The sequence below is a fragment of the Podarcis melisellensis genome (assembly GCF_964234715.1).
Source record: "Podarcis melisellensis genome assembly, chromosome: 9".
NCBI lineage: Eukaryota > Metazoa > Chordata > Lepidosauria > Squamata > Lacertidae > Podarcis > Podarcis melisellensis.
Window position 1 is genome coordinate 2,006,528 of NC_138541.1, and position 22,436 is coordinate 2,028,963.

General features: G+C 50.1%; 1 protein-coding gene and 1 long non-coding RNA gene across 2 annotated transcripts in view; both read left to right on the top strand.

Annotated features, from left to right (window-relative positions):
- LOC309377833 overlaps window positions 1-22,436 on the top strand; it is a 355,859-nt gene that overhangs the window by 39,883 nt on the left and 293,540 nt on the right. The window lies entirely within an intron of this gene.
- PAIP2B (poly(A) binding protein interacting protein 2B) overlaps window positions 2,666-22,436 on the top strand; it is a 32,361-nt gene continuing 12,590 nt past the window's right edge. Inside the window, exon 1 of the mRNA XM_081925494.1 lies at window positions 2,666-2,823. The gene's annotated coding sequence lies outside the window, so the exon portion shown is untranslated. The remainder of the gene's footprint in view (window positions 2,824-22,436) is intronic.

Genomic DNA, 22,436 nt, shown 5'->3' on the forward strand with positions numbered 1-22,436 from the left:
CTTACAACATGATCCAAAAAAAACACACCAAAGTCATTACACAACAAGTTGGGTTTTTTTAATGACTTGACTTTACTGCTGTACTTGTTTTGCCTGATTATGTTGTTGGTACCTGTCTGTAGAGCTTGTGGTGAAGAAAGATCTTAGGGTAAGAAATCCTATAAATAAAGTCCAGCAACCACTACATTGTTTCCTATATCTGTTTGTTGATTTACTTTAATTTATGGCCTAGTGGTTTAGGAATTACGATTCATTACATTTACACATTACAGAATTTGCATTGAGCTATATGTAACCTTGAGCTATATGTAACATTGAGTTATATGTAATAAATTGCAAGAGGCAGTGGAAGACAGAAGTGCCTGGCGTGCTCTGATCCATGGGGTCACGAAGAGTCGGACACGACTAAGCGACTAAACAACAACAACATATGTAACCTGCCCCAGAACCACATGCTAAGGGTGAGCTCCAAATGCCTGAAAATAAACCAACACGGGAACCTGCAGATAACCTAAAGGACTCAGCTATGTAGCTGCAAATGAAACGTTTTAAGTGTGTTGTAAAGTGCAACATGGGACGTAGGTGGCGCTGTGGTCTAAACCACAGAGTCTAGGGCTTGCAGATCAGGATGAGCTCCTGTTGCTTGGTCCCAGCTCCTGCCCACCCAGCAGTTTGAAAGCATTTCAAAGTGCAAGTAGATAAATAGGTACCACTCCGCTGCTCTGGTTCGCCAGAAGCGGCTTAGTCCTGCTGGCCACATGACCCGGAAACTGTCTGCAGACAAACGCCGGCTCCCTCGGCCAACAGAGCAAGATGAGTGCGCAACCCCAGACTGGACCTAACGGTCAGGGGTACCTTTACAGTGCAATATAAAAATATGACACTAGATGGCAAAAGTGAGCTATAGCAAATTCAATGTATTTTTTCAATGTCTTTTTCATTTAAAAAAAAAAAAGCAATTTCACAGCTTTATATATATGTGTGTTTGTAGTTTCCAGCTAAGTCAGCAAACAAGGAGTAGACAAAGGGGAGCCAAATGGGGACAGTGGGAGTGCAGGCATATTTCTGCCAGTAGAAGCATTTTGGGGAGGAGGGGAGCTAGGCAGGTCTCCTGAGACAGGGCATGGCAAAACCCCATGGTGGGCTTCCAGCAATCGTCTCCAATATTAGTGGGATTCTTGGGAAATGGGTGTTTTAGGTATCCCAGCCTTAGACCATTTATGGCCAGCACTTTGGTCCCAGAAAAATACAGCAGCCGAGACCAACATCCCTTGCAGCTCACCATTCTCCAGCTGAAGTTTTCGAACACACCTCAGAAAGTGTGCAGCACATTAAAGTCATCCAACCATGATGCAACTCCTATGTGGGGAACCTTTGGCCCTCCAGAGGTGGGGAATAAATTTGCCTTCTATAACCAATGTGCTTAACTCTAATGCACGAATGGATTAAGACCATAGGGCAAGCAGGTCACATTCCCTCACCTTAGAAGGGTGACCGAATTCTTTGTTCTCCCACCATGTGAATGCTACCCGTCAGGAGGTCTGAGCTGAATGCTCCAAACTTCAACCGCATGGCTTAAACAAGCCATCTTTGTGATTCTATAAAATAACCTAGAGGAACTTGAGTTATACTGCCTGCATTTTCTTGCTGCTGTATGGAAAATCAGATCTGCAAAATTCACACAGATTGCATTTTTAGCAGGTTTGTATGCTGTTTTTCCACCACGGTCCTCAAAGCTGCTCATAATGTCTGCCATTGTCATCCCACCAGACACTGGAGTTCATCTCCAGAGCTTTTTCCGGGAGGAAGGACGGGATAAAAACTGAATAAATAAACAGCTGAACGATGAGCAGCTTTTGGCTTGTTCTTGCCTTGAAATCTTCCTGTTCCAGTTGGTCATTACAGCTATTGTGTAGCTGAAAAATACAAAAGTGTTTGCTCCGGCTTCTCTGCCCTCCCTGTTCCCTTTTCCTTTTGTGACATGTGTCAAATGGAGAGGGATAGAGTGTTTGTTTGGCTCAGGAGTGGGGTTAAAACAACCACAGCCCCGTTTTAAATACCGTAAAAACTTATAAACACAGCAGACAGGAATCCCCCCCCCCCAGTGGAGCCAGTGGATGCAGCCGCAGCAAACGAAGAAGGCATTGTTCTCTGCGCTCCCCCCCCCCCGCGTCCATGGTTCAGTCCGCAGAGGCCTTTCCGGATTGGCTGAGTCCCAACTTTGAGCGGCAGGCACGTCACCCAATCCAAGCCGGCGCCGCGCGTGGTTCGGATCGGCCGAGAGCCCAATCGCCGTCGCGCGCTGCCTCCCCACGTGGGGGACGCCACCCGCCCGCCGCCTTTCGGAGCCGAGGGGCGGGGACGGAGGGCGGGCTTACGAGAAAGAGCCCCCGGCCAATCAGCGCTCGAGTGCTCGACGGTGGCCTCGCCGCCTTTGAGCGGAAAGCGAGCCAAAGCGAGGGTAGGCGGGTGGGAAACGCTCCAAGAGAGATGGACGGGGGCGGCTGGCCAATGGGCGCCTAGAGGAAAGCGGGGAAGGCACGACGTCGCGGAGAGCGGCCAATGGGAGCTCGGCTCGGCGGAGCGGCCTTCCCCTTCCCCCGTCGCGGGCCGCCGAGCGTGGGCGGGGCGGAGGTGAGTGGCGGGCAGCGCGGCCAATGGCGGGGGGCAGGCCTCGCGCGCGGCGTGTCTGAGGGAGAGCGAGGAGAAGAGCGAGCGCGGAGAAGCGAGGGCCGGAGGAGGCGGCGACGGCGGCGGCGGCTGAGGAAGCGGCCGGGGCAGGCGGGCAGCGCGCGGAGAGCGGCCCTGCGGGGCCCACGCCAGGTACGGCGAGAGGGAGGGGAGAGGCTGCGCGGCGGCCCCCTCAGGCTCGGGCCTTCGAGGAAGACCCTCCTCAGCCCCGGGGGATCCCAGCGGTCCCCTCCCCCCTCGGACGGACGCGCACTCAGGGCCGGGGGGGCGTTTCAGAGATTGAGAGGGGGCCTCTTTCTTCTCCTCCTCCCCTGGGCCCGGAGGGGCGACATTACCCGCCCCCCCAGCCCGTTGGCCAGCTGACCTGTCAATCTTCACCTCACCCGCCCCCCCCACAAGCCCCCCCCCGTCCTGGGATCTCGGGAAAGCAAGGGGGCGCCTCTCCTCGCCCTCGGCTGTGGCTTCAGGACTTAGGAGCCAAGGCCCCTTAGGACCCCCCCCATATAAAATACTTGAGGGGCGCCCCCCTCCCCAGGTTGCCGTGCATTGCCATTCAAATGGTGCGCACGCGCGGCGTCTCGCGATCGATTATGCGGGACAGGTGTCCCCCCCCCCAATTGTTTTATTCGAGTGGGGGCCCCGCTGCTTCGGCCGTCCCCCCCCCCTCCCCACCATTACTTCGCCCACGCGCTTGGATGCAGAGAAAGCCCCAGGGAGCTGCTCTGCTCTGCCCACTAGGGATGCTGTCCGTGGGGAGGGGGCGGTTCAGGTCTGGCCCTTCCTTCTGCCGGATGGAGGGGACCCAGGGCTTGGACACCCCCCAGCAGATGGTGGCCAGGCTTCTGGGTCAGGGCTCCCCTTGCTGGGCTTGCGCTTCCCATCAGAGGTTCAGCTCAAGCCTCCCATCTTGGAATATGCGAGCCATAAGGATAAGGTGGGAATCTCTCCCCCCACCATAGCCCTCTTGTGTGTGATGGCAGCTCTTTGGGCATATGAAAGCACGAGCAGTTGGGAGTTAGTCCAATACTCCCCCCCCCCAAAAAAAAAACCCTCCAGCCACTTCTCTTGTAAACAATAAACACAGCAAAACTTTCTTTAAGCTGGCGCCTGGCTGGGAAGGAGTTTTCCCTATATGTTTTATGTTGCTTCATTGTGTCTCTTTAAGATGTTGTAATCGCCCCTTGCCACGAGGGTTGGGCTCCGAGGGTGGGGCAGGGGAGCCGACCAAATAAACAGGTATTGGCCGCTTCCCTGGGGCAGGGGAGACACTGGCGGAGCCCGAGAGATTTTGATGCCAGAGACTCCCTACTACTTTGACTCCAGCCCCATCAGCGAGACGGGTCCCTGTCCCAAATTGCTGAGGCTCAGCTGAACTTGGCTCTGGTGCCCCTTTGTTTGGGCAGAACTTGAGTTGAAAGTTCGGAGAAGCCTTGGCGTGGGAGTCTGGGGTGCTCTGCAGCAGGGCTGGCCTGTAGCCTCTCTTCCGCCATAAGGTGGGTTGTTGTTGCTGCTGCTGCTGCTTCCCCTAGTTTGCGGGAGGGACGGCAGGCAGGCACACCCCAGGCCTTCTCCAAGGAGGGGGCCTCTCCTACCTGGCAGATTCAGGCTTTTTTCTGCCTTGGGGTGCCTTGTCCAGTTTATCCAACCCAATTTTCAGCAATCCAGTTCTGCTTCTGGCCAGCCACTTTGCAGATTTTCCACCTTTGCTTTTCCACCTGCATTTTGCCCCCCACCCAGCAGAGAAGAGGGGGAGGGGCTCCTGAACACTGAGTTTGCAAAGGGCATCCCGCCCGAAGAGACTAGTGGTTGCGATCTGCTCCGGAAGCATAGCCACGCTTTCTCTTGTAGGCACAGAGGGATAATTTGAAGAGCCTCAGAGAAGTGAGACTCTTACAGTGGGGGCTGGTCCACTAGGAGTAACTTTGCAGTCAGTGCTTGGCAGCATAAGTGCTTCCTTGGCTGTGCTGGCCTTTAGGCAAATTGTCAGTGAATGAAGCTACAGCCCCTCCCCAGTTCCTTGTCCTGACACCTGAAAGCTACCTTGGTCCATGCCAACCTGCCCCCTTGCTTACCTTGTTTTCTGGTTTTGCAATAGATAGTTCAGGCTACATAGTCCCAAAGATAAAGAGCACCATGGCGGGGAGGGCGTTGTGGGGATTTGGGTATGCCAGTTTCTGAGTTTTCATGCACAGAGCTCTTCCTTGGGCATCAATTATCCTGTATAATGAGGAAACATTCCTTTTCCCGTGGCAGCTAAACCTGGAGCATTCTACCCAGCCTTTGTGAACTTTGGCATGGGGGGCAACCATTCAGAGTGGAGCTCAGTGGGATAACTTGGACTTTTCCTTCCGTAGCAGTTCTCTTTGTGAGACTTGGTGGTTGTGTCTTTCTTAACACCTGAGCAGACTGAACGGGGGGGGGGGGGGAGATACAGCAATGCTTTTTCTTAAGGCCAGGCAAGGAAATGCTTCTGAAATGTTTCTTTGGCCATCTCCATATTGAAGCTTTGCACGCTTATGTGAGTCATCCATAGACCACTGTTTGCTCCTGCCTTCTGTGGGTTAGAGGTGGATTTGTGGACTGGAGAGGAGTGAAAGACTAGGAGGTCAGGAGGCCAGGTCTGCTGACCTTGGAATCTCTCTCTCAGCTCTGTGGATCTAGCTACAGGTAGGTAGCCTTGTTGGTCTGCCGTAGTTGAAACGAAGCAAAACAAAGTGCATGCACACAAAAGTTCATACCAATAACTAACTTAGTTGGTTTTTGTGGATCTGCCATTCTTTCAGGGCAGGGGCGCATTCCACTTCTCCTTGCTGCTATTGGGTGCAGTTCTTTGCTTCTCCAAGAATGGGTGGATTTGATGGAGTTCAAGTTCTCGTTTCCTCTGATATCATGCCCCTCTGGAAGCCTTTGTGAATGAGGACTATGGAAGAGCTGCATGTCTGGAGTCAGCGCTGTTCCTTGAGCTCTTGTGACTGGCATGCGTTTCACATGTTGGTGTTTGCCAGCAAGCCCCAGTCTGAGGGGTGGGGTCAGGTGCTGTGGCATGAGCTGGGAGAGGCTTAGCCTCTGTTTTGGTGCCTGGCACCAGCTTGGATGCTGCCGCTTCTGGGAGGGGATACCCATATCCAATTAGGAACCAGTGCTGGAAGTCCTTGTGCAGCCCGACACTTGCCGAGCCAGAAAAACTTGTACTTTGTTCAGCACGCGCCGAAGGGGCCTCTGAGCAAAGCATGTGTGTTGGACAGGTTTGCAAGGGCAAGCCACAACAGTGTGGGAACGCTGGCGGCTTCTGGGCCTGTCCAGAAATAAGAGGTGGGGAAAGCATTGAAAATTCTGGGCTTCAGAAGTTCCAGAGCGAAGATTATTGGAATATGCAGTGCACATCAGACTAACTTGTGTCACCCGTTTGGATTTTGCAGATTTGACAAGGGCTTTTGTAACCAGAATAAGCAGCATCTTTTTCTTAGATCAGGGCCTAATGATGGAGTTTCTAGCCTTGATGAAGTCTGAGTGGAGCATTTAACTTACCCAGCTCTTGTCTGTTTCAAATGGGACAGGTGTATGAGACCTTTCTAGTCGTGCCTCTGATGCAGTAGCAGGAGATGGTTTTGCTCCCTAATTATTCTTTTGCTGCCTTTATCATGAAATATCACAGGAGAATTGTGTGTTTTTTAGATTTACTTTTTATTAGTCCAGCAAAACTTGTTTTTTAAGGGGATGCTGTTTTTACAGAAAGTGTTACTGCAGCAAACTGAATAAATAAAAAAAATGCAGCAAACTGAGCAGCTGCTGAGATGCAAAGGGATTTTATAATGAAGCCACTTTCTTGCTAGTATACAGTAATGTGACTGACAATCCTTTGGTCATTTGCTGTATCAGACCTGTCAAACAACATTTTGCTTTGGGGCCACTTCTTGCTACAGTATCTTGTAAGTATATTCAATTCAATTGGAGCTTGCCTTCCAGAGAGCATGTTTCAGGTCATAGACTTAATTGTCAGTATATTGTTATAATTTGCCCTGGGACCTTATGGTGAAGTGTGGGGAGGAGACCATGTAAACATGTAGCTGTATAAATGCATATGTAGATATATGATGAGTAAGAGAAGAGGAGGCTGTTTGAGCCAGAGCAGCATAGCAGGGGCCATTGAGCTGGTTCAGACATCGCAATAAACCATGGATTATGGTGACAGGAAGGGGTTGAGCAAGCCTTGGGATTTGTGTGCTCCTTTTCCTCCTCTGGTGCAGACACAAGGAGGAAAACAGAACTCTGATTTTGCATTAATCACAGTTCAGCATTGTCAATATTAGCCATGGTTTGTTTGAAACAAACCTCAAACCATGGGTTGTGAATTTGACTTGTTTCAAATAATAGCTAAGTTTAATTACAGCTTTCAGGTTTGGCTGCAGTGTGAAATTGCAGTTAATTAAGAACAGAAGTAAAAGCTTTTTATTTCTCAGGTGGGGTGGGGGCAGATGGGGGAGCATGCAGTTTGTTACTGCCATAATAAACATTGGTTTTTCCTAGGACTGGGGGAAGCACATGTGCTTCTCCAGATGCTGTTGAATTACCACTCCCATCAGCCCAAACCCGCATGTCTGGCGGTCAGGGGAGATATATTCCAACCACAAATTCCTCATTCCTGATTTATCATGACATCTGAATAGAATTGGGTCAAGGGGGTCAGAGTGGAGTAGTGGGTTGGGAGATATAAGCAGCAGTAGTCTGGCCAGGCCAGAGGGGTGGTGTCAGAGCCTAGCTGTAGGTGGCCATCAGGTACAACCCAGGCAGGTGCACTAGGAAGTCTCTTGCTGCCTAGGCAAAAGTCCCGACTCGAACAGGGAGCCATTACATCCCTTCCCGTTGAGGAAGGTCTGTGGCCAGGTGGTGGTGGTAGTCACTCCTGTTACCTGACCTGTTTCTACCAAGGGAGACCCTCTTTGGAGACTCTGTGTCTCTAGTGGCTCACGGTGTGGGCAGCTCTGCACTGCCCTCTAGGATCCCAGCAACTAAACAGGTAGAAAAGGAGAAGATGGGATTCACGGATGAGGAATGTAAGCAGATTGGCAAGAGGAGATGCTGCAAAGGGACAGGCCAGTGTGGCAGAAGGCCTTCCACCCTCCTTCCATCTGCTTGCCCTTGGGGTGGGCACTGCTGCCTCTGGCATCTGCCCTTAGTTTTTGTTCTAGTCGGATGCTTCTCCGACTTTTAGGAGGCTTGGAGTGGCCGTGTTGGATAAGTCTTGACCTACCACTTTGGTCAACTTTGCCCAGTCTTTTCAGATGCCTATCTCTTTCCACCTCCATGCCCCCCCCCTTTAGCCCCATTGTTCTACATAGCTGACAAGGAGTGGCTCAAAGCCAGAGGAGGCTGTGCTGATTCACAGTGGCAAATGCAGTCATGCCCCACAGCTGTAGTCCAAGCAGCTGGTTCTCCCAGTGGTGTGCCACAGCTTCTAAGAGGGGAATGCAGGAAAGCTGCTGGTTCTGTGCATGGCCGCACATCTTGCTGACCACGGACGTGGAACTATCTGGAACCTCCCCTCAATCCCTGGGGAATTGGACCAGTGGGCATGAATCTAATCCCAATGAGCTCTTCCCCATTCCATGAGATGTTGGAAATATTCTTGGTCTTTTGCATCCTTCCCTGGACTTCCTTGCTGGGCTGTGGTGATCTGGCACTGTCCAAACATTTGCCATTTTGGAGTTTGGCCAAGCAGAGCATTAGAGCTTTTTGAGGAGTGGAGTAGAACTCTGCTCATGGTAACGAGCCCTCTTTCATTCTAGCCCTATGTGGGGAGGAAGAAGGCCTTATTTAGTCTGTCTCTTATTTGATCCTATAAGTGTAAAATTGGGTTGGTCCAATACTGCAGGAGAACTTTGGTTATACACTTGAAGACTGCCTTTCCTACTTTCCCCCTCAGTCTCTTAAGATGAGTAGCAAAATGGGGCAGTGTCATTTGCTGGGCTTCTTAAAGGAAGAGTGGGCTAGCACTGTAATAATTGAGAAATGGATGCCATTCCCTGTTGCTTCTGTGTGCCAAGATCAAACGGCAAAGAAGAAGGAATTCATCCCCACATCAGTCAAGCTCCCCCCCCCCCCAGACTGTCAGAAGAGCGGTCACTTCAAAAGAACTGCAATATCACTTTTGCTTAGGCCAGGTTTCATGATCATTCTTCCACATGGAGTTACCTGGTGTCAAATTATAGTTTGTTTGGTTTATCAAGCTGCCCCAGGCCCCACCTTTTCTGTGAAGCCTCTAGCAGATTTTCTGTATCCTTGAGCTTCCTCTCCTTGGGGTGTGAGCACATTGCTGGCTGGGGCTGATGGGAGTCGTAGTCTAAGATGTTTGAAAGGCACCTTGTTGGAGAAGGCTGCCCCAGAGAGCGATTTGATTCAGCATGCTAATTTTACTTGTTTTTGGTGAACAAAGCTAAAAACTTGCCTAATGTTGCATTTGCAATTGGCGTCCGTCCAATGACCATGCTGATGACCTGATGATGTGTGTCCTGCCCCACTAACTAAACAAATAAACCAGGGGGAATCTTCCACCCCAACTTACGTCTGGTTGCATCTCCTCCCTCTGCTGTTTCTCCACTGCGGAAACTTTTGAGCTCTCTTCAGCCGGTCCACTGGTGTCTGTGGACTTCTTGATTTGGTCACCACTGGTGCCTCAGTTGTAGCCACTGTGAGGTTTGATCATGCTGTGCATGTGCTCTTTTTATTGAAACAAAATGTACCCACCAAGTAGAAGTAAGCTCAGTGGTCCTTGTAGGCGTCTATGTTCGTTGAAGCGGATGGCTATTTTGCCCTGTTCTGTTTCCCCAGAGTATAGAGGCAGACTGTTGTGAGTACAGGGTTGGCTGGCCTGTCAGTTGAGCTCCCTTACCTTCTCCATTGGGGGCAGGTCTTGGGCGCCTCTGCTTGGTGCATAGGCCCCCCCCCCAACTGAGCCTATTCCTTTGCATGTCCCCAGGACTCACTCCCTGCCTCTTCTTCAGGTTTCACAGGAAAACATGTATCAACACGGCTGGATATTGTTACGGGAACATCCCGGCGAGCAGCTGCCTCTTCCTTGGCTGAACTCTGCAAATTCTCTCTCCCAGGCCGAGGAAAGTGATGGAGGCAGCCGGTGCATTCCAGCCACCTGGCCCTGTTGCTCCTGGGCATGGGGGGGGGCCTACCAGCATGCAGAGCCTATTCTCTCGCAGCATTGTGTGGTGCTTCTCAAAGCCCTGGTTCTGGGAATCGTGGGCGGAGGGGAGGCTCGACACATCTTCCAAGGCAGTCGGATTGGGAAGTAGTAGCTGAAATGGTCTGGCTTGATACAAGCCCTGCTTCACTTTCTCCTGCTTTCCCACATTAGTACATGTAAATATTGAGCCTGCTATCAGTGGCTGGTGACTTCCTGCGTTTAGCTGTCGTATAGCAAGCCTCATAGCTTAGTGTTGACAACACTGAATGGCAGCAGCTCTCCAGGGTTTTAGGCCAGGGTCTCTCCTGAGACACAGGGGATTGAATTTCGTCCCTTCTGCATGCCAAGCAGATGCTCTGCCAATAAGCTGCTCCTCTTTTCTAAAAGCACGTTTCCCTTTCCCTCTGGCTGAATCTGCTATTTGTTTATACTCTCCATAGGAAGAGGCTTCACGGACTGCTCTCTCAGGCCTGCCTTGGCCACTTCCTAGACATCTCTCTGTTTGGCTTGCCATCTGCTTCTTTTCCTCCTGAGGTGACCTCTTCGTGTGTCTGCCGGGGGGAGGGCACCCACGTAAGCTCCTGCCACAACAGATTTGTTAATCTTTAAGCAGTCACAGGGCTTGGTGTTTTCTTGCCACAAGGGAGTGACGCTGCTTCCCCTCTGGAACTTGTTCCCCATTCTGTGTGGTACTCTGAATGCAGAGGTGTGCTTGGCTTCACAAGGACCAGAGTGATCCATTAAACTGGGGGGAGGACCCTGCGGCCATCAAGATGGTGTTGGACTACATCTCCCACCATCCCTGATGTTTAGCCATGCTGGCTGAAGCTGATGGGAACTGGAGTCCAATAGCATATAGAGCGTGTCAGGGTCTCCTTGTCTCTATTAAATATGCTGCAAATGACCAGGTCAGCCCCAGAACTTTGACCCTGTGAACATCTGCCTGCCCCATTGACCTCCTGCTTGTATTGGCAGTATTGCCTCTGTGAGGGCTGGATCAAACCTTCCGTCAAGAATGCTGTGTAGGTGCTCCGTCTGGGTCTCTCAGTTGGGTTGCTGTTGATCTTTATTATTTTTCTGCTGGCTGCACAGCAGCTCGGCCAGTGCTAGAATGTGGTCTGCCTGTGAATCTCCATGAGAGAGCTCCTGTGTCTTCTGTCTCTAAACTAAACTATGGAACTTGCTCCCAGCTTGGATGGCTTTAAAAATTAAGTTGGACAAAATCATGGAGGAGAGGGCTATTGGTGGTTCCTAGCCAGGATGGCTCTGCTGTGCCTCCACGCTTGGGGGTTGCAATGCTTCTGAATCCCAGTTGCTGGTAACTGCAGGAGGGGGGAGTTGCTCTTGTGCTCAAATCCTGCTTGTGGGTTTCCCATAACTGGCATCTTGGTTGGCCACTGTGAGAACAGGATGCTGGACTAGATGGGCCCTAAGCCTGATCCAGCAGGCTCTCCTTACATTCTTAAGAGAATCAGGAGAGCCGGGTTGCTGATCAGGCCCAGGGCCCCCACAGCCAACACCCTGTTTTCATAGGGAAGCCCTTAGGCAGGATCTGTCCAGAGCAGCCCTCTCGCCTCCTGTGGTTTCTGCAACTGGTCTTCAGGGGCCTACTGCCTTCGACAGTCGAGGTAGAGCAGAGCCTTCATGGCTTCTTGCCATAACCTCTCTCCCGTCCATACTGTCCTGGTTCTTGAGAGAATCCTTTGCATTGTGAAAGGCCTCAAACATTGCAAAGCAGAGAAGCAGATGTGTTGCGCTTCACTAGGCGTGCCTGTCATTCTTTACCCAGTCCCTTGGGAGGGTCACTAATGTCTGTGGCTTCTTTTTTTGTACTTAGCCTTTTAAGTAGCGTGGATGAGATTTCTTCCTTTTATATATTCTTTTGAATGAGTCTTTCAGGTCTTTTTTATTACTCTTTTTGTAGCTGGGTTTAGCCCTTATTGTTCCTATTTTTTTACATATGTCATTTTGGGACATCGTGCATAATTATTATGTTTATTTATATGTTGCTATCAATGTTCATGGCTGTATACTGAGTCAATAGACACAGATGAGTCCCTGCTCAGGAGTATACAGTAGGCAGTGGGTCACCCCTGTTCCTCAGTGAAGCATACAGGAGAGCAAGTTCTGCTCTTTGACTCATACCAACCTGCCAAGAGGATTGTAGGTAAGAGGAGTAAGAATTTTGAAGTGCACGCAGCCTGAGAAGTACTAGGAGAGTTCAAGCCAGATCCTGACTAGTCTGACCCAGAAACTGAACCCAAGTGGATGTAGAGGGTGGAAGACTTGGTTGCTCTTGGAAGCTGGTATGACTGCACCCAAATGGGGTCCCAGACTGTTCCCCTTGACTTTTCTTTCATGTAGGAAGAGTATATCTGTCATTTGCTCCTCTGGGGAAACTAAAGGGGCTGGTTGGGGGCACTGCCTGCGCTCCCCACCTTCATCAGGAAAGGCTGGCCTCCCAAGAAAGTCTGCATGCCTTGGAGTGTTTAGAGGAACCTCATAAATGCCCTTGCAATATATAAATGATTCTCTGCACGCATCCCACACATCCTATTAATGGGCATATTGTTGATTAATTATGACTTGCAAATTGCAGGGTTTAGTGGGCTGTGCCCTGCACTTCAAGGGCATAAATAGGGATTGCTATTTTTTGTCCGGCTTTGCCAGTGACATAACTGCAACCCACCATGACCTACTCTGATCGTGGTCTACGCCATTGATGAACTAGGAACAGGAAGTTTCCTGTGGCAGGCAAGCTTTTAAGTGTGTGTGCATTTGTGTGTGCTGTCTTCTAGGTCACCAGTAACTAAGTGAGGTAAGCAGGGCCAGGTCAGAGTCCCCCTGCAAGACTGCTTAAATAGAATTTTAAAAAGCGAAAATTACCCTTCCTTTCATTTGACCTGCGTGTGTCTTCCTGCTGCTTCTCCAGAGTAGATGGCTGCAACCCCAGGTGGTGCTCTGTTTCTTTGTGACAAAAATTGATTGTCTATCAACAATACTCATCTTTAGGCACTAATCTGTTTTGGGAATAAGTCCTGAGTGTGTATCCTATTATTAAAGAAGCATTTTGCTTGGAGGCGAGAGGAGTGTCTTTTCCAATGAGATATGCGTAGTCCTTTGGTGATTTAGTTGCCTTTCCTTGGTTCCCAGACTCTCAGTTGGGAGTCGTGGCAACCTGTTTGTCAGGCACAGTAGTGATGGTAGACTTCTTTATATTGGGGAAGTTACATGACGTTGGTAGTGGCAGAATTCAGCAGGAAGTTTCCAGCATCACATAACGTGGAGCAGAAGCCAAGAGGCACCCTCAGCACTGCATGTGAGCAGGCTAGGATCCAGTGCAAGTGGCTTGGGTGTTAGCATCCCGGAGGCTAATATGGCTCTGTGTGTCTTGCAAGAGTGTTGCATTCCAGGGGAAAGGGGGCGTGACCGGGCCTGTTGAAGCCTCTGTTGTGTTCATTGGTTTATATAAATCAGATTTACATCATGCGCTTCATCCCAAAGGAGTCTAGAGTGGGAAACACATCTGAAATAAATAAATAACAAGATTTAAAATTTCTTAACAGGAGTGAAACACAGCAAAACATGTAGCCAGTCATGTGTGTCTTCGTAGGCTTGCCTATCCAAAAGTTTTCAGCAGCCATATAAAATAATAAAACAATGGCCAATAGGTAGGGGCTTCCAAAGTACAGGTAAAGGCAAAAAACTCCTGACAGACACAGAACGGATGTTGCCTGGCACTTGTTCTGTGGATCAGTTGAGTCAGCATGAATGGGCTAAGGTGATCCCTTAAGTCAACTGTTCCCAAGCAGTTCTGTGTATTATGGGCACTGGGAACACCTTGAACTCAACCCAATGGCAGACTGGTAGCCGACACAGATCTTCAAATGTGGGCGTAGTATGCTGGCAGATGTTCAGTCTTGAAAGCAATTGTTTTGCAGCATTCTGCACTAACTGCAGTTTCCAGACCAAGCACAAGGGAAGCCCCAAGTCATGCCCCTTCATCTGTGAGTGGACTGTGGTCATTCTTTCCACAAGCCAATAAGGCTGCAAGCCAGTAAGGCAGGTCAGCATTATCCAGAGCAGGAGAAAACAAGCTTGCTCGATCTTCCGTGTGGCAGCCATTTAGTTCAGAGGTTTCCAACCTTTTTGAGCCCACTGCTCCCTTGAGTTCTGTGGCTCTGCTGTGGGCCTCAGGAGCCCAGTTAGGTCACCCCTTGCCTTCAGAGCTGGCAGGCTCTCACCCTTTTTTGAACACCCTCCCTTGTGGAGTGTGCCCTCCTCTCCTCTCCCTGGGAGTCCTCTGGGCAGCCGCTGCTGCTGTCCCTGGTCTCCGAGCTGCCCCCCACCCTGCCCCAAAGAGAGGTGCTTCTCACAGGCACCATTCACCTGCAGAGCTTATAGCCAGGGCTGCTTCAGTAAATGTCTGTGCAAGCCTTTGGGAGGCAGAGATGCAAGAGGGCACCAGAGGAGGGAGGGAAGGAAAGAAAGAGGGACAGAGGCCAGCGTTGCCCGTGGTACCCCTGACCAGCATTCAAGGCACCCCAGGGGGCCGCAGCACACTGGTTGAAAACCACTTTAGATATTTGAAGATAGCTATCCTATCTCCTCTGTCTCTCCTTTACCAGGCTAAACATACCCAATTCCATCAACTTTTCCTCATATGATTTGGTCTCCAGACCCTTGATCATCCTGGTTGCCTTCCTCTGTACATATTTCAGTCTTTCAGTAGCCTTAAATTGTGGTGCCCAGAACTGGACACAAGACTTCAGGTGTGGTCTGACCAGGGCAGAATAGAGCAGGATTATGACTTCCCTTGTTTGAGACACTAGACTTTGGTTGATGCAGCCTAGTACAGCATTCAGTTGAAAGGGGGCAGCGCTGCTAAATCCAAGTGATTAGAAAAACACCGCTGAGTTGGCAGTTCTATCAAAACCACAATAGCTTGGCAGCTTGGTCCAAGTAGTGCTTTCTGTACTCCTCCCCCACCCTAATTACTTCTGTAGGGGAAGTCTGAATGAACGCTGCTGCTCAATCCATACCTTCTCACAAGTGCGTCTCTCGTTGGGTTGATCTTTTAGTCAACTGGAAACCATAGCTGTGTTGGGATGGTGACAATTTTGTTAAGAAGAGCATTTAAAACATTCACAGTGTATTTAACAGCATTCTTGTTGGAAACATTAAAAAAATGCAGTAAACATTTTTTTTTTTTGCAAAAAACCAACACCTACATATGATCATGGAGAGCAATCTTTTGTGAAGCCATATTTTCCTCCCTCAATATTTATCAAGGGAAAGGAACTCCTGACTCTCAATATAACATGAACAATAATATATTACTGCTATTGACTGCAGCAGCAGGGAAAATACTCCAAATCTATTGATAGGTTTTGCTGAAACTTTGCTGATGTTTTCCAACAAGAAGCGAACTTCTTTTCAGTTTGAGGGTTTGTAGTTTTTCATGGAAAAGACTGGTGCAAAGAACTTCCAGAGATTGTGTGGGTTAGGGTTACTAATGATTTACAGTGCTTTCTAAAGTAGTCTTGTTCAACTTTTGTATGTTTTAATTGGCTATAAGGTGCATTGAGTTTATCTTTGACAAAAGCTTATAAGAATTGTAGCTAACTTATTAAGTGATACAGCAGGTTTTGGACACCTATTAAAGACAGCGTGAGTTTGGTCCGGTTGGTTTTGGACATGGTTGTATGAGAGCTTGGGGTTCAAATCTAGCACCAGCCACATTCTCACTAAGTACAAAGTGTGTGAGTCTGCCCCTTTGTTTTTCTGCTTGAAGATTCCTATCTCTGTTGGTTACTGCTCAAAGCTGATTAAGGAACGGGGATTAACATCTGATTTTGAGACTGAAATGCGATCTAATTGTGCGGCAACCTAAAGATTTTGCAAACCTGGCTGATTTGGCCATCTGGTGAGGCTGATGAACCTGCACTTGGCTGATGGGTGAGCAGCTTTTTCAGGATGCTCTGATGGTCTACCACCTTAAACAGGCATCATCTTGGGCCAGAAGGCCGAGGAGTCGTCTGGGGGATTCATTGACCCTGTCTTTCAGGCATATATACATAGTGTTTGAGTAGCACGATGGGCCTAGATGTGGGAAAGCTTGTCACAATGGTTGAAGGATGTCGGGTGATTTGCGCTTATGGTTAAAGTTCTGCCAGATAGTTATTGAAAACCGTCTGGCCCCCCTTTTGCTTCCCTAATCTTTTAGCCATAAAAAGTTGAATAAAACCCTCCTTTTAAGTATTTCCAGTAAAAATTGCTACTGTAGTCACAGACAGGCTAGTTGGTGTTTCTTGTGGACCAGCAACTTGAGTGGGCTTTTTTGCAAGGTTGAGTAAAAGGTCCTGGTGGAAAGTGGGGTCTGCCTCTGTTCCCCCACTGGCTTGGTGTTTCCCAAAGGCAGAGTTTTGGTCAAGAGCTGTTTGAGGTGGGAATGTCAAGGGTGAGGTGAGCGAAGAGGCCACCTGCGATTGGGTTCCCGTTTGAGCTCCTATAAATAGCTTTGAGAATCGTTCAGTTTGTTGACTGGCTGATCATTTACAAAAGGCACCTCAGCTTGGCCCTGCCAAAGGGCAGCTCTTATTCCTCCACAGAGGCTGCAGCAGCAGCAGGATCCCAGGCCTATTCCAGCTGCTCAGGTTTGCACCCGCCACAACCCAGTCAGTTGACGCCAGAATTCTGGCATGTCGGAAATGTCACAAGGGGTGGGTTGGCTCCTGTGTGATTGCCTTCAGAGTGACGAAAACATCTATTTTTGTGGGGTAGAGGGGATGGGAGGTACAGCTGGAAAAGGAAGCTTGTCCAACTTGGTTGCCTGGGGCGAGTTCAGAATTGGCTCCAGGTAACTAAGCAGAAAAGTGCTTTCTCTCCAACCTCTGCTGGGAAACCTCTAAGGAAGGAGAGCTGGAAAAGGAAGCTTGTCCAACTTGGTTGCCTGGGGCGAGTTCAGAATTGGCTCCAGGTAACTAAGCAGAAAAGTGCTTTTTCTTTTATTGATTTTATTAAAAGAACTCTTTTGCTGCTTTCACGTCGAAATGATACCAAAGCAGCAAACAGTAGTAGTTGTTGGTGTCCATCAAGAGACAGGGAAGTGCACCTCCGGAGATGAAGTCAAACCACTGCATCAGCAGCACCAAAGGGACCTCCCTGGGGCACATGCCCGGAAAGTGTGTCTGGAGCGCCTGGGTTGTCCAGACTACAAGACCCGCCCCCCCTAGCTTTACTGATGTGGTCCAGAGGAAAGCAGAACAATAATTTTGGCACCAGCTTGGCTGCAGGAGTTGCCAGAAGGCACCTTCCAACCACCTTAGGGACTCCACTCCAGATTTGTGTAGCGTTCACTCCTGAGACTTTTCTTCTCTGAAGATATCCCACAAGGAAATGGAGGTTTCGGGTCAGAGTTTTCCTTCTAGCTGGGCTCTCTTCCCAAGTTGATGAGCCCCATCTGACCCTTACTTCCCTCCACAGCATGTGCAGAAACCACCTTCTTGGACCCACTGTTGGTCTTGTCTCCTTAATCCACCAGAGCCTGTCTTTGCATGCCAGGGAATTTCCTAACCCACTGAGGGTTTGGGACCTATCAGCTACCCTCACCTGCTTTAGCCAGCGAATCAAAGCTGCCCCTTGGTTGTGGCCACTGTCACATGCTGACAGCTTTAGGAGCCATGGGTGAGAGTGAAGTGCGGGGACTAAAGGTGAACAAACCATCCCAGTAGCAAAACTACAATAACATTGGATCGGTAAGTAACACCTAAAATACCAATAAGTTAACCATAGAAAGTCTAGGTGCCGGTGCACCACAAATGTGTAGCATAGTTCTGTATGGACTAGGAATTTTAGGTGTATTTGCAGAATACTGTTCGGGGAAGCAACATAGGAGGAGCTGCCTGGTTTTAGAAATCTTGGTGCAGAAGCCTCATGTCCTTTAAGTTAAATTGCCCACCTTTGTGTGTCTGGGAGGGGCAAGGGTTAAACTGACTGTCCTTGCCCCATGGCTGTGTTTTCTAAGTGCCTTGATTGCCTGCTGAGAGCTCCCCACCCTGTTGAAGACCCTTCTGTGAGATGGCTGTGCTCCTGAGCATGGGGGGAATCCCCTGCCCCTGTGAATGAGTGTGCTGAGGTCTCTGAATTTGTGTGTGGGCTCTGTGCTGAGATTTTGCAAGGAAGTTTGAACCTGTCTAGAGAAGCCACTTCATGAGCATTAACTCACTGTGATTCCATTAGAAGAAGCTTTTGGGGTAGGGTGTACTGAATCCCCACTTTTTGACTGTAGGTAGTCCAGCTTGGCCTTCGCTCTGAGGTTGTCTGGGCACACATTCAGAGTTCTTTTCTGCAGCCATAAGACTAAAATTCTGCTCTTGGGGTGGGGAGCAGGGGAAACCTTTTTTTCTGAGTGCTGAAGACACTGCCGAGTACTGAATTCTGCCTTCGTGCAAAACTGTGGAATCCAAGGATCTGGCATCAGGCCTGGGATCCATGGAGAGGCTTTTTATTGTGGGCTTTGATTGCATCTTGTGTTGGTAGCAAATAAATGTTTCTCTTTCCCTCATGGCAACGAGCATGTAAAGAGCAAGACACAAGGCCAGGGTAGCATGCCTGGTTGGGATCTTCTGGGTCCAGCTATGGGAAATGGTAGCTTTGTTGGGTGAGCTGTGGGCCCTTTGTGGGTGGCTGTTTCCATGCTAAAAGTTAAAACTCTGCACATCACATCCTTTGCTGGCAACCCTGCTCCAGTAGCAGTCATGGTGAAACTGGAGCAACTTTCACAGTCCCACTCCAAAGCGGAGCAGCCCAACACCCTGCTTAGCCCTCCATGGAGCCACTCAGACATTTCTGAAAGTCCTAGGAAATGAAGCCCTGGTCTCTGTGGTTCATGGATCCCAGCCTCAGACTTGGAGGAAGAGGAACCTCCTCAAGTCGCTCTGGGAAGCCATCCCGCTGGGGGCTGCCTTGGTGGGCTCCCACGCAGGCATTGGGCGAGGCTGGCATTGGTCATGGTTACCTGACGCTCTGCACCCTCCATTCCTCAAGAGAGCAAAGCACAATGGGCACAGGGAAGGAGGAGGAGCAACAGGTTACCCTCACAGCCAGATTGACGGTTGCATTTCGCGATTGCCGTTGGTGCTTGTTGGGGATTGGAAACCACTTTGAGACTCTCCTTCTGCAAAGCAGCATGCAAGCCTTTTTCTCAATCAGTTGGTCTTCTCTTGAAGGGTAGAAGGGGCTCCATACGTTCTTCCCTCCTCCCCAGTTTTTCCTTACTTCTCAGATGGAAGCTTAGGAAGCCTCTCTGCCCTGGTGGGCCAGGGCAGTTCAACTAATCCCGCCCGCACCTATAAAAACAGCCAAGCTGTTTCTTTGGTTTGCTCTTGCTGGCTGCAGATGGCCTTCTGCCAACCCCACCCTGCCCAACCTGCCCTCAGCTGCACAGAAGCTGTGTCTGACGCAGCTCCTTAACTCTGAATGACAACCAGCCTCCCCCCCCCCCCGCAAACTCTCCCATTTCTCACCAGCTGCTGTCCTGTTACCAGGCAGCTGAGTTCGCTAGGCTCTGGCTTCTTTTGGTGGTCTGGTGGAGGAAGCCCCCCCTTCCCTTGTCCTCGGGCTCCTCTGGATTCCCGCCAGGTGCCGACTGGGAAGTCCTTAGGCTGACTTATTTCCCCATGCAAGGCTTGCTAAGCTGCAGTGCTGCTGCAAGGCTGGAGGGGAGGATTTAGCCCCCTCCCCTGTTGCAGGAGCAGTGTCCTCTTCCTCTCCTTGGCCAAGAGCCAGCCAGCTCCCTCCCGGGGTCCCTCTTGCCATTTATCTCATCGCCGCGTGGTGTTTTTCCACGGCCTCTCCGGGTGACGTGGTTCCTTTTCTCCTGCCAACTCCCGCTCGGCAGGGACTCTCTTCTCCGGGGCCTCAACGCAGACTGGGCTGATTTACAGCCCATATGGTGGGAGACGACGCCAGCTCCCAGCTTTTGTTGCTCAGCACCTGGCAAATGGCTGGGAAAGCCTTTTGGCTGCTCAGGAAATGGCTGCGAATCCCGCGGTGGGTGGAGCCCTTCCGAAATTGCCCCTGGGCCTGGGTGGCTTCTTTGGAGCAGCAGCATCCTAGTCAGCTCTCCCCCCCCCCCCCGTTTTAGTCCAAAGGGGCAGTCATGAACTCCTAAAAGAACTGGAACTTGGGACCAAGGTTCTTCTGAAATACTACTGTGCTTTCATCTGACCTGAATATGAGTGGTGCTCTGCCTATGCTCAGAGGCACAGTGTTTCTCTGGTTTTCAAGACAGGCTCCCTTAGCTAGGCCTTATCAAGGCACGTTCCAGGTGCAGGAGATTGTAGTCTCCCCTTAGTGCCTGCCTGTGCACACGCTTTGAAGCCAGAGGTGCCATTTGAGATTTCTGCGTGCAAAGCAAGTACTGTCTACTGGAAGAGAACTGGAACTGTGGGCTCTTGCCTTGGAAGCAGTAGCAAAATTTTGGGGGGAACACTGTGCCTCCAGCCATTGACCAGTGGCTGAGGAAAACCTGTCACATAACGGCACTGAATGAAATGGCCTGTTACAAAGTATGGAAAGGAAAAACGTGGACAGTGGAGATCTTTCTAAATAATTGGACGCTGTCTTTGGGAGGGCACTTGTGAAGATGTGTGTGATGCAGTCCCAGAGGCTGTCTGTAAATAGGAACCGACCTGCACGTGGCCTGCAGAGACTGTTCAAAGCAGAAAGTTTTACTTCTGCTCTTTTCCCTGAAATTGATAGGCATCGTTTGCATTGGAACTTGCAGCTTGGATGACATTCAGAGGCTGAGACAAGAAGGCCTCCTTCACTCATTACCCCAGCAGGGCCCCCTTGCCTGCCAGCATTCAGTTGTTGAGACTGGTGCGGCCTCTGCCCATCATGGGGAGTTCACTCTGGCAGGAGATTTTGCCCGTCTTTGCCAGCGCCTGGAGTTCACCAGCCCAGCCCCCATGAATCTTGTGGCTTTGCTGGATCAACTGCTCATTTACTCAGGTGGGGCAGGGGGCAGTAGCCAGTGGTTTTGGCAATCTGCCTTGATGGAAGTACTTTCTGCTCAAGCATATAGGACTTGGGAAACCGATAAAGGGCTACTTTGGGCAAGTTTTGTTATGAAATGCTTGGTGTATCTGTAAGTTATGTCCTAAGGCCAAGTTTATACAGGAGCAATGGAATTTTAAAGAGATTTTAGAGATTAGAGATTTCATTTTAGTTTTAGTAATTTCCGAAATCCGACACAGGGCCTTTCCAGTGCGTATGGGAAAGACTGTAGCTCAGTGATAAAGCATCTGCCTTGCAAACAGAAGGTCCCAGGTTCAGTCCCCAGCAGCCCCAGACGGGGTTGGCTGAGACCCCTGCCTGAAATCCTGGAGAGGAGTCTGTGCAGACAGTACTGAAGTACTGTCCCAATGGTCTGACTCAAGATATAGCAGCTTCCGATGATACGTACGTAGGTGAAGGTAGGTGAAAGAGAGAGAGGGAGTCCCATATGAAGCAGTTAACTTCCTCTTCCTGCCCACGTCCTGTCAACTGTAAAGATAAAAGCTAAGCCCCCTAAACCCACAACATCTGAGGCTGCCGGAGGCTCAGGCCAGCACTTTGATTCAGGGCGATGGCTCAGCCAAGTCAGTTTTGCAACTGGATCTTCAGTGTCAGTCTATGGTTGGTTGCTTGGTGTCCGTCTGTCTCGGGAAACAATGGAGGAGTGTGCCTTTGAGGGTGAGGTCAAAGGGTTGGAGAGTTACAGCGCCTGCTGTGGCTGTAGAGACCGATGCAGGAGAGACATGTTTTATTGCATCTGGGGCAGAAGAAGGTGTCTGGTTGTGCTGCTGCAGATGGGCCAGGGTGTTTCTTCTCTCTGCGCTCCCCCCAGCGGTCATTCCTCCTCTGGTCGCTACTATGGATGCATGACCTGACTGCCTGCCTCCAGGCACTGCGGTCGTCCGCAAGGGATTCCCACATGGTGGGGTTGTTTTTGCCAGCCTTCATGTCACATTGGCAGACATCTTTGTAATGCAATCCCCATAGAGCACGTTCTTGGGGATCCTGCCATCTTCCACTCTGTGGACATGACCAAGGCAGTGTAGACATCACTGAGACCGGAGTGCAAACATGCTGGGAATGTGAGCTTGGGAGGAGCACGTCTTTGTTTCAAATTCTGTCCTGCCATGTGATACGCAAAACCCTCCTGACATGATGTATGTGGAAAGCGTTGAAGCGTCACTCCCGATGGTTACAAATTGCCTACGACTCACTTGCATAAAGCCATGTAGAAGCACTGGCAAAAACAATTCTGGATCTTGCAGAAGGGTCCCTCAGATGAGTAGCAAGCATGGAACCAGGGCTTGCTCAGCCTGCACAGTCAAAATACCTTGTCAAAATGTCTTCTTGAAGAAAGCCATGTGGAGTTCATAACGTGCCCCGGGGTGCAGAGGGCTCTGGTGAGAGAGTAGGCCTTGTGCAGTGTGGCTAGAAAATAGTGATTTTGCATGCAGATCTTTTAAACGCACAGGCATGAAGCTTGCAGCAC